At 31.8% G+C, this 11,030-nt stretch overlaps 1 long non-coding RNA gene across 2 annotated transcripts in view; it reads left to right on the top strand.

Annotated features, from left to right (window-relative positions):
• The window catches only part of LOC118682291 (uncharacterized), a 79,294-nt gene that overhangs the window by 31,523 nt on the left and 36,741 nt on the right, over positions 1–11,030 (top strand). Inside the window, exon 1 of one of the 2 annotated variants that reach the window (XR_011395519.1) lies at positions 2,810–3,193. The exons of the other annotated variant lie outside the window; for it this stretch is intronic. This is a non-coding gene — a long non-coding RNA (uncharacterized lncRNA). Of the gene's footprint in view, positions 1–2,809; positions 3,194–11,030 lie in introns of those variants that run through there. 2 annotated transcript variants of the gene reach the window in all.

The raw sequence follows: 11,030 nt of genomic DNA, 5'->3' as shown, positions 1-11,030 counted from the left end.
ATGAACGACTACTATAAATTGGAGTAATAAGCCAGACACTTCACTGATTATAGGTATATGCTGAATGCCCAGTAGTGTGATTATGACGATTAAGTGAATTAAATTTGTAGTATTTACATATTTCCAACAAATGTATAAACATTTGGAGTTCACTTACTTATAGACTAGGCGGCATTTTTTATGAGCATTTTTATTTGGATTTAATTCATAAGATTTATTAAATTACACACATGATCACTAGAATGAGTCTGAAGTCAATTGGAGATAATCATAAAGTGCACGAACGCATATGTTGATATGATCGGTGTCTTTGCATAGCTTAAGTGCGGGGCTGGCACACTGTAGAGCTAGGTTCCAAACTTAATGGAATTATACATATTCATAATTGACGTAAAAAAATATTTTCTCTAAAAATTTCCATACGTTGGCCCAATTTCTGTCATGGTAAAAATTATGTTTAAATGTTAATATTATTTCTATATATTTATGAAAGTACTCGTAAGTACGTGTGGTGAGGAGTAATGACTCAGAATCAAAAAATCTCAAATATTTCTTGTTGAAATATTTTCTTTATGACGAAAGACATATTTACTTTTTCTTGCTAATTGAGCTTCTTGACTCTCTTTTTTTCACATTGGAAGTGCTGCGATGAGACCTGAAGCGCTTATTGTCATTTTGAAAATCAAAATAATTTGTGCAAATTACAACACAAAGAATAATTTCTTAAGAATTCTGGCCGATAGTAAATAGTCCCTAATTGTAATGAAAATATCACTCAACTACATTGAAAGACTCACATAATTGATATGATACTAGTAAAAAAATCCACTTTTTTTTCCAAAAGCTGGCTTCAGTAATCTATGTCTAGCATTGTATATGTGAGAACGGGTTTCCTAGATTTGTACAACATTTCTTTTGGAAGATGTTCGTGTAAAGTTTGTCATCTTCGTTGTCAATAATTGTGTGTTTTTGTTAAATTTGTCTGTCGATTTATATCATGGGGAAAAAATTTAACAATGAGTTTGCTTGAAGCTCTGTGTTTCCAATAAAATCACGGTTATGGAATCGTTGAAAATGTTACAGAAGTGTTTTGTGGAGTCTACTTTATCACAAACACAAATATTTAAGGGGCACAAAACATTCAGTGAAGTTCGTGAAGTTATCGAAACCTAGCCTCATGCAAGCCCTCCATGCACCTCTATTAATGACGATAACATCAAAAAAAGTCAAAGAAACAGTGCTGGCATTAGAGAGATAACAGAGGATCGCAAGATCGCTTATGGATCGGCTCAACACATTTGGCTTAATGTTTTGGATATAAAGAGTGTCAGTGCTATACACGTATCAAAAGACCATTATTTTTTACTAAAACTGCGGACTCTTCATTACTGGTGACGAGACGTAGGATTATGTATAAAACCTCAAAACTGTCGAACAATCTAGCGAATACCGCTCCTATAATGTGCCAAAACTGAAAAAACTAAAATTCGCTGAAGGCACTGAAGGCTATCCCAGCCGAGGATTATCAAAACTATATGGAAAATTAGTATAAGCGTTGGCATATTTGCATTGATCCAGGAGCCTATTTGAAAGCCGATAGTAATGATATGTATTAAAGTACATTAAAATATGTTTTTTTTTGTCAATACGATCAAATTTGATCGTACGGTATTAGAAAATAAACAATTTCGATGTTTAAAATTAACAAAGTTGTCTTTTACCATAAAATTTGGCATTAGAAAAAGGCAAATTTTTCGTATTTGCTAATGTGATAAGTTCAAAATAAAGCATTCAATCAAACATTTTGAAAATTGCCAATAATTATACATACATTTCGTTCAACTAATTTCTGCTGCAATACATAATCAATAAATATTCATTAATTTGGTTTACTGGGTTGTCTAGTATTATTGCATTTAAATCAAAATCTGTTCGAACAAAATTAATTCTGCTCAGGTAGATTTATTTATGTATTGTTTATAATTTTGTTTTTGTAATTCACCTGTTCTACCCGTTTCTCAAGCAGCTAATTAAAAGGGATTACCCTTTAAGAAACCCACACAAGTTACACACACCAGTTGCAGCTGGTTTAAGGTTCAACTCCAAATACTCTTCAGCTGCATATGCAACAGCTCTAACCAACGGCTACCTGTATACATATACATACATACAAATATAATCCAAATACAATAGCGCGAAGAAAATGCTTGCACTCAAAGGAATGCTTGCACTAAATCTCAGTCCATCGACCAGCTAGCGAGCTAGCCGGTTTATCACAGTTGTGTCAACCGGTTTGAACCAACATAAATCTGCATCCGTGCGGCTGCGTGTGCAGAGGTAGGCATGTACTTATGTAAGTACTTATACGCTGGTACTCCTCCACTGGCGCATCCCGCCGCCACATCTTTTGAGTTTATACACTGAATTAACTAGTCTGCTGCGTGGATCAGCTGTTTCTGTTGTTGTTGCTAGTTTGTATACAAAAGATATTATACAATAGGTATGAAAGATAAGTTGTTGTTATTGTTGATTTTTTAAGCATTATTATGTTTTTCGTTTTCATTCTTGAAGGCAAACAAATTGTGTGGGGAATAATTAAACGAATTGTTTGTGATTTATATATATATATATATATATTGTATGTAACTGTTGTTGTGATTTTACAGTTTTGTCTCTTTGTGTAGTGGTATAATGTCAATATATTTTGTCGGTGTTTTTTACTTAAAAAATGAATCACGCTAAATTAGTGGCTTTAATTTGCGTTTTTATTTTATTCCTTATGTGCAAAAAAAAATGCATTTGTTGTTATTGTTAGTTTTGTTATTGATATCATCTAATGCGGTTGACACTCTATTTATCTGGTATTATCAGCCCTAACCTGGTAATGATTGGTTTCATGACAGCGTTTAACATTTAATTGCATTGATCTCGTTTGGGTTCTGTACATTTTTTTACGCCTCCATTCTCGGGGAAGGTGATACTTGCAATCTCGGCTTTTTATGGAAGTCACTGGTGTGTGTTGCAAAAAAGTTCTTTCAGACAGTGAGCAAAGCAAAGTTTAACAAAGTAGTGATTGTGGATTGTCTGGTGTAGTTAAGTGTGAAGTATTAACTATAGCTCAATATTTTTTTTATAAAAACTGAATTAATTATTTTGTGAAGATATTCGTGCCACTAGAAATTCAATATTCAGAGTGAGTAAATTTTTTGTCATTATTATATTATATATTTTAACTACAATCAATATCACTCTTTTGTTTTAGAATAATTTTATTATAATAACTGTTAAATGTGATGAATTTATGTTATCATAAATTTGAAAGCGTTCGGTATGATTCTAAATTTGTATAGAAATTTTGCTTCAAGTCGAGGTTATCCTCTAAATTTGTGTATAACCATTTTAGCCTGTAAATATAATTTCACATTAATAATTTTTGTTTTATACCTTGAACAGGGTATATTAAATTTGCCACGAAGTTTTTAACACCCAGAAAGAAACGACCTTATAAAATAAATATATACTATAAATGATTAGTAGGATGATCTGAGTCGATTTCACCCTGCCTGTCTATCTGTTTGTAACTAACTAACTTTCTGAAATTTTGCACACGTCCTTGTCTTCCCAAGAAGTTGATCATTTGTCGCAACCGCCGATATTGCATCACTATAGCATATACCTGACATACAAACTGATTAATCATTAATCAAAATGAAGCAAATATCTTCACGAAATTCGGCATAGATTATTGCCCAAGGCAACGATCTACGAACAAATTGTTCAGCTTGGAACCTTACAGCGTATTAATATCTTATATTAAATTTTTTTTATACACTTTTGTGATATAAGAAATGCACCTGTGAAACTTTTTATGGCTTCGGATCTGCCGAAGTTAAATCACTTTTCACTAAAGGTTATTCCAGGTAACGAGATGTATCGAAAAGACTATGAGAGCTAACAGACCACAGGTTTGAGTAAATATAGTTTGTCTTTTGTGGGATATATTTGTAGTTTGTCAGCAGCAAGCTTACATACATACATAGGTAAGAGTTTTAACCTGGTTGAGTATCCAAACCACATTTGTGTAAGTGTTTCACTTGTTTTACGAAAGGTAAATGGTTCCTAGAATTTCAAACTCGGAAGGAAAGTTTGTGAATCATCCCTCAAATTTCTGCAGACTCAGGAAACGTGCTGTTACGACGGGGTCAGACCATAGGGAGAGGGGTGTTAGATGAATTGGTTTCATAGGATATGCAAAAAGATTATTGGAGTCATGCGGCAACTCATTGCATATAAGACAAGAAGGACATTTACTGGGAGGGAGTCAGTGAAGGTGTTAGTAGCTCCACTGTTAATAGCGATCAGTGCAAGGTAGCCGTCGCTGGTTATGATACTTCTGCTCCTTTAATTATGGTCTGTATTTGATTTCATTGTGAGCACTTAAAAAGTTATCGTAATAAATACTATAATATACTAAAAGATTTTATTTTAATGTTTTATATACCTTTTAAGGAGATATTTTTAAGGTTGGGTTAGGTTACGTTATGAGCCTGATTCTCGCACCAAATGTCACGAAGATTGTTATTTGAACAACTAGCGCTCACAGTTCCTTTGTGATGCCCAAAACTTCCAACATCAGTTATACACGAAGCGCTTTTAATGTGTTACAAATTTCTTATGATGACTAATATAAATTCCATGAAATTTGCTATTTTCACGAGAAAGTGCCTATATGATTCCACCTTACCAGCATTTGTTCACTTTGGGCTGTGTCCAGTCTGAATTCACCTAAGAGCAAATACAATAGTTTAAAGTAACTCTAACGTTCCATTATGGACTAGAAACATTACGCAACCGCATATGTGATGATTGCCAACCAGCGCTTACCGACGGTTTACGAAACGTTGAATCATTACGATTGCGTATGCTCGTCTTTCCTATTTTCAACTTTATTGCGAGAAAAAATATTATTTTTAATTTTCTGATATTTTTTCAAGCAAGAAACTAGTCAACTAAGCAAATACTGGGTTTTTACGAATCTGGCGAAGAAATGTTTTAGTCCACTCAAGGTCAGGGTTGGGATATAATATATTATGCTAGGCATTTTTCACCGTTCTGCTTTAGACATAAATTGTTGAGAGCACAATTTCACTTTCAATATTAGAACTAAATATCCTCGAAAACGTATGTATGAATATATATTATATGGTAAATATATTGAGGTACTGAGCAGTCGTAAAACGTTTAGATCAATTTCATTAGATGTTGTCATATAACGTGAATAGCGGTGTCAAGGTTAAAGCTTTATTAGTATACATATAATTTCTATGAATTTCAACCCTTAAAAACTTGTTTTTAAGCTTATTCTTCGCAAATTCTGATTTTTAACCCTTTTACATTTTCAACCCTTCTATGTAATGGAAACGGCATAACACAAAAAATTCAGTCTACGATCGAACGGCACATTCAATGCTTTTTCGATTTATTCTATATACTCCAGTTTACAAAGACAAGTTACTAATCTGAGCATTTTACTTACCACTAGAGTTTTGTCAATTACATACATATATATATGCATATATAAATAGTATAGGAGTATATAACACCTGCTCCCTGAGATAACAGCAAACTGTGATGAACAACAACCGCAAAACACGTGGTGAAAATAACATCACTTCAAACATATAAGGTCATATACGTATGCACATATTTAACTTATACATACAAACAAATGTTTATATATACTACAAATCTTGCGAAGTATTTTAATTAAAAGAATTATACTTTTTGAAGAAAAGATCAAATATAATTCTTAAAATTAACACTCATATTCGTTTTGAGTGCAAACATAGTTGTATCGATATCGACACGAAGTCAGTATTTTATTAGAATTCATATGGAGTTCATATAAAGGGTGACCCAAAATCAAATGTAATTTTTTTATTAAATCATAAAGTACATAGGATAGGGTTATTTATAGAATAATACATCGGGCAAATGGCCTCCATGGCTTTCAATACACATACGCACTCGTTTAACGAAATTTGCACTGACTATTCTGCATAAATGTGGCTAAATTTTATTGATGCAACGTCAAATCTTCTGCTTTAAAGCACACGTGGTTGTGGGCTTTTTGCAATAGACCTGTGATTTTAAATAACCACATAAAATAAATCTAATGCTGTAAAATCACATCTAGGGGCCAACTTTGATCACTAAAACATGACGTACACGACCTGGAAATGTCTCAAGCAGTAATTGAAATATTTCACGTGCTGTATGTGTATGACATGTGGCACCATCTTATTGAAACCTCATATTGGCCACATCAATATCATCCAATTTTGACAAAGAGAACTTGGTTATCATGTCGCGATATCGAGCACCATTAACAGTCACTGCTTGACCAGCCTCATTTTCAAAAAATTATAGTACAATTATGCCTCCAACCCAAAATCTTTATGTTCCTGTATTATCACCGACACTCTCACGCACTGCTTCGATATTGTCATTCCAACGACTTGTTTTTGTACGACCGGTGTGTTTGGCGTCTGCAACGGATACTGCTTCGCGGAATTTTTCAATTAATATCTTTACAGTTGACGCTATTAAAACACTATTTTGACCATATTTTGTATGAAATTTTCGAACTGCGGCCGCCAAGCTTGCATTATTTTTGAAAAAATAATGAAGACACGTTATTCTATGTGTAATGCTCCATTTTTACTAAGCCTCAATTGTCAGCTGTCGATTTGTTTTTTTTTTGGGGGGCTTTCAAAACTTTACTACATAAACAAATCTTTCTTTAATTTCGGGACAGCCTGTATAACCACATTTAGGCTTTTTTCACATTTCTTTCAAAAGCTCTTTCAATTTGTCTTTGAAGCTTTAAACCGCTTCTGAAGGGCAGTCAGTTCTTTCGGAACATTTTCTTAGTTCGGAATTACAGTCGGATATTTCCCAACTTTTTCTATAATTTTAGGCAGTCGGACTTAAGCCCATGACTTTCTCTGCTTTCACTATACGCCTTATTTTGTCAAAGGTATAACTCAAAATTACATTTGCAACAACTGTAGAATTTTAAAGTAACATTTTTTTTTTTAAAGCTTTTTTAAGCTTTGGCTGGGATGATCTTCAGCGAATAATGTTTTTTTTCGATTTCGTACTAATTTTGGAGCGCCATTCGCTAGATTGTTGGACAGTTTCGACATCATATTCATAAACCTATGTCTTGTCAATATCATGTTCACTACCCAAGATATTGTCAATGATTTCGCGGCCGTGATTCCATTGGACACACAAAATTTCAAGTAAGCTCGCTGTTCATATTTTTTTCCGTAAACAAGCAGCTGTCAAATACTCATACACTCCGATTGATATAGAAAGCTCAAACTCCAAAGAAACATATAAAAGCTTCAACCAAAATTTCAAAAAAAAATGTACCGATTCGGTTTGCGCGTGTAATTTAAATTGACCAGTCGGGGTCAAATGTTACTATTCAGAAGGTCTCATATTATTGTTATAAAAGGTATCACATAATTTTCACCTGATCCTATAACACCCTCTAGATAGTAATAGCTGTGTTAAAATTCTCAAAAAAATATCCATATATATAATATATTCCCACTCACACTATGTATTTGCTTAGAAATATTGGAAGCTCACCTATATATTTTTTATAATTTTTAAATTACGTGGCCGGTGATTAAATTCTGCAGTCTGTAGCCCTCTTAATAATAATACTTCGTGCTATTAAATTAGTTGACAACACCATTTTGTAGTCGCGCTTGCTTTCCTTATTATCAAATACTCATACTTACCGTAGTTAAAATTCCAGTGTGTTAGTAAAACTGCATTTAAATATATTATTTATATGTAAGAATGTATAATGTTAGTAATATATTAGTAAAAGTTATTTATTGTTATTTGCTTTTTGTTATTAAAGTACACAAAAAATTTTACCTCGTAAATATATGACTTGTATGTATGTATGCTTGAAAATGTTAGCGAAAAAATTGGTGTATATTAGTATTAAAAGTTGTTGGCTTATAAAAAATGCATATATTTTTTAGTATATATTATATAATTATGTATATATATTATATTAAAAATAATTCAATATTAACGGAGCTCTGCTGAAGAACTTTTACATTTTACATTTTACATTTTATATTTTTAGTTTTTGCTATTATTTGTGTATTGACAACCATTATGCAAATAAAATTTCATAACATGTCTCCATAATCTATGACTTTTTCAAAAGTCAAAGCAAAAAAAAAAAAAAAATAAATTATTAAAGTAAAATAAAAAAATTAAAACAAAAATATTAACTTTAATTAAAAAAAATTACAAAAATTTTTCACAATATTAGTATTATTGCAAATTTTTTGTTTTCTTTCTTTATTATAATATTTTTTCTTATAAGTTTGTTATATGTTACATACTTTGAATTTGGTAGAAAAAACTACATAAGGTTTAGTGAGATCATATTGTTTTTCATCATTGAGCAAATTAGTTTTTGCTTTTTGGTGTAAACGTGAATTGCTTTGAATTAAAAAATTTTCTTCACTAAGTGAACTACTTTTGTTTCTTACTGTACTTTTTCCATATTCAACGCGTTAGTTTTTCTATGTATACTATACAAAAATTACACTTAATTTTTATTATTCGAAAACTCACTTACTTTGCGATATTAAATTCTTCAACAAAAAAAAACTGCTTGAAATATTAGAAGGCATAGTGGATAGTGGCTAAATCCGATTATAGTTTAGGTCTGTAATTTTAAACGGCATCGAAATTTTTTAATATAAGAGATTTTGGATATATAAGAGCTGCCTGGCTTTATAGAGTGTTTTATAGAACTGACTTTTTAATAACTTTAAATTATCGTTTTTTTATTGTTTTATCTGTTTCCAATCATATTAGCAAAAAAAAAAATTTTTTTAAGATTCTTAATGGCTTTGCTTCCGGCATTGATTACAGTTGCTAATACAAATTTCCTTTTAATATCTATTTTAAAATTTTTATTTTTTTGACCGTTTTGTTGGTAGTATCTTCGAAGTTGGTTAAGATAACGATGATTTACCCAGATATTTCCCAACCTCTCAACTATCGCTGTAAAATATACATGCTGTCAATAACTTTACAAGACAACTGAAGAAAGCGTAAAAGGCTCTCACTGATAGGAAACAGTTGGGTTCTTCGAACTACAGCACGCATTCCAGCAATAATACTTCATAACATATAAGAGAATTTATTGAAGTTTTTATACAAGTTCGGTGGATTTACCAATATTAGATTCATCCAAGTTCTGTAGTTTATTTAAATATGTTTTCGTCTTTTTATTTTGAGACTGGCAGTATAGCAGTTTCTTTTATCATTTACTGTTATTTACTACATACACAAACTTTTTATTTCTACTTCGTCAATTTTATAAAAATTCCATTTAATGTTAATGTTTGAGCATGCAAAGCGAGTTTAAGATGTTTGCGTACTTACGTAATAGCGTATAACGAAATAATATTATATTCTAAATAATATTACAATCTTTTGAGCATTGGTTTTGCGGTTTTCACTTGCGTTTAACATTTATTGTTGTTTAAAAATTGTATTTTTCACCGCTCAACCACAAGAACATGTATCAGTAAGGCTTATATAGAAAGTGTATGCACATGTGTAAATATTTTGGTTAATTTAATATATTTTATATACATAATATATGTTGTATTATAAAGAGTAGATTATTAAAAAAAACTTAAGAAAAATTAACTGTGATAAATTGAAAAAATATATATAAAATGTAACTTTGGCGTGGCTGAAAATAGGAAAGAAAAAATGTTTCCAATAGCAATAGTATCTCTCTCGCGGGCGATAGCAAAGTGTCGATTTTATTTATGCCACATAAAATCCATATGCCTTCCGGTGACGCCTTAAAATTTCAAGAACGCTCTATTTGTTGTATAACATCGTTATGAAAATACTTTCAATCAAAATGTGTATGGGGAAAATCCAGAAAATACGTCTGGAGGATGCTACAGGCTTCCATTAGCACCATCAATCATCCGCCTAGCAACACCAGAGGCGTGGCGATCGCCCAAAAAGCACTTTGCTGTTGCTAGTTCATCCTTTGTCATAAGCGCCTATACAGAGTGCACTAGATGATGGAAACTATTTGATTTATATAGGCGGACAGGTTCACTTTAATTGGACAGTGGGAAATAACTCATTATATATTATAAATGACTTACTCACACGTGTTCAAGATCTTGTCTATGTAGGGCACTCTCTATGTCAATATGACTTTGACCAGCATGCGCAATGCATCTAATGAAACGAAACAAACCAAATGTTTTTTAGAGTCAAAAAAACTGTTTTCATCTCTTGGATATTTATTTGAGCGAACATTTAAAAATAATAGCTCAAGACGTACTCAAATATTAGGTGAAAAATCGTTAGTACTTAACGCAAATTATTTTGAGACGAATTTTGTTTGATTTTAAGTACACTCGTGTATAACGTTCATAAAACTTTGAAAGGTACCTTCTTTTTATGTTTAGAGAAACAGATTAATGGTTGGATTTGTGTTCTTCCCATGTAGAATGAGACCTCTCACTGGATACCTCTTCTGTAGTAGAGTTAACAAAGGCACTAATACACACTGGAACACTACTAAATCGAATAAAAATATTCAATATTGCTGAAGAGAGGCAGTCAGATAATTTTTAACTACCTCTTACCTCGTAACTGAGTGATAATCATCGCTGTCTATCTTTTTCAATAGCTTTGCGAGAGTATTATTATAAGTGACAGTGAATCACCTTTCCATTAACAGTAAAGCCAATCCATTCGAATTACGCTGAAGATCGACTAATTTGTTCTAGCTTAGCATTATAGATCCCTTAGTATTTATAGCAAACGTTTCTTAAATTCCTACCATTCAACGATCAGCCAAACTTTAAGTTAACTTTATTATTACTCATGTCATAACTAGTACATTAAGCCACTATGCATTGCATAAAGTATCAGTAAAAATT

The sequence above is a fragment of the Bactrocera oleae genome, chromosome 3, assembly GCF_042242935.1.
Source record: "Bactrocera oleae isolate idBacOlea1 chromosome 3, idBacOlea1, whole genome shotgun sequence".
Classification (NCBI taxonomy): domain Eukaryota; kingdom Metazoa; phylum Arthropoda; class Insecta; order Diptera; family Tephritidae; genus Bactrocera; species Bactrocera oleae.
Note: the sequence above shows the minus strand (reverse complement) of the source record. Positions and strands in the feature narration are given on the sequence as shown.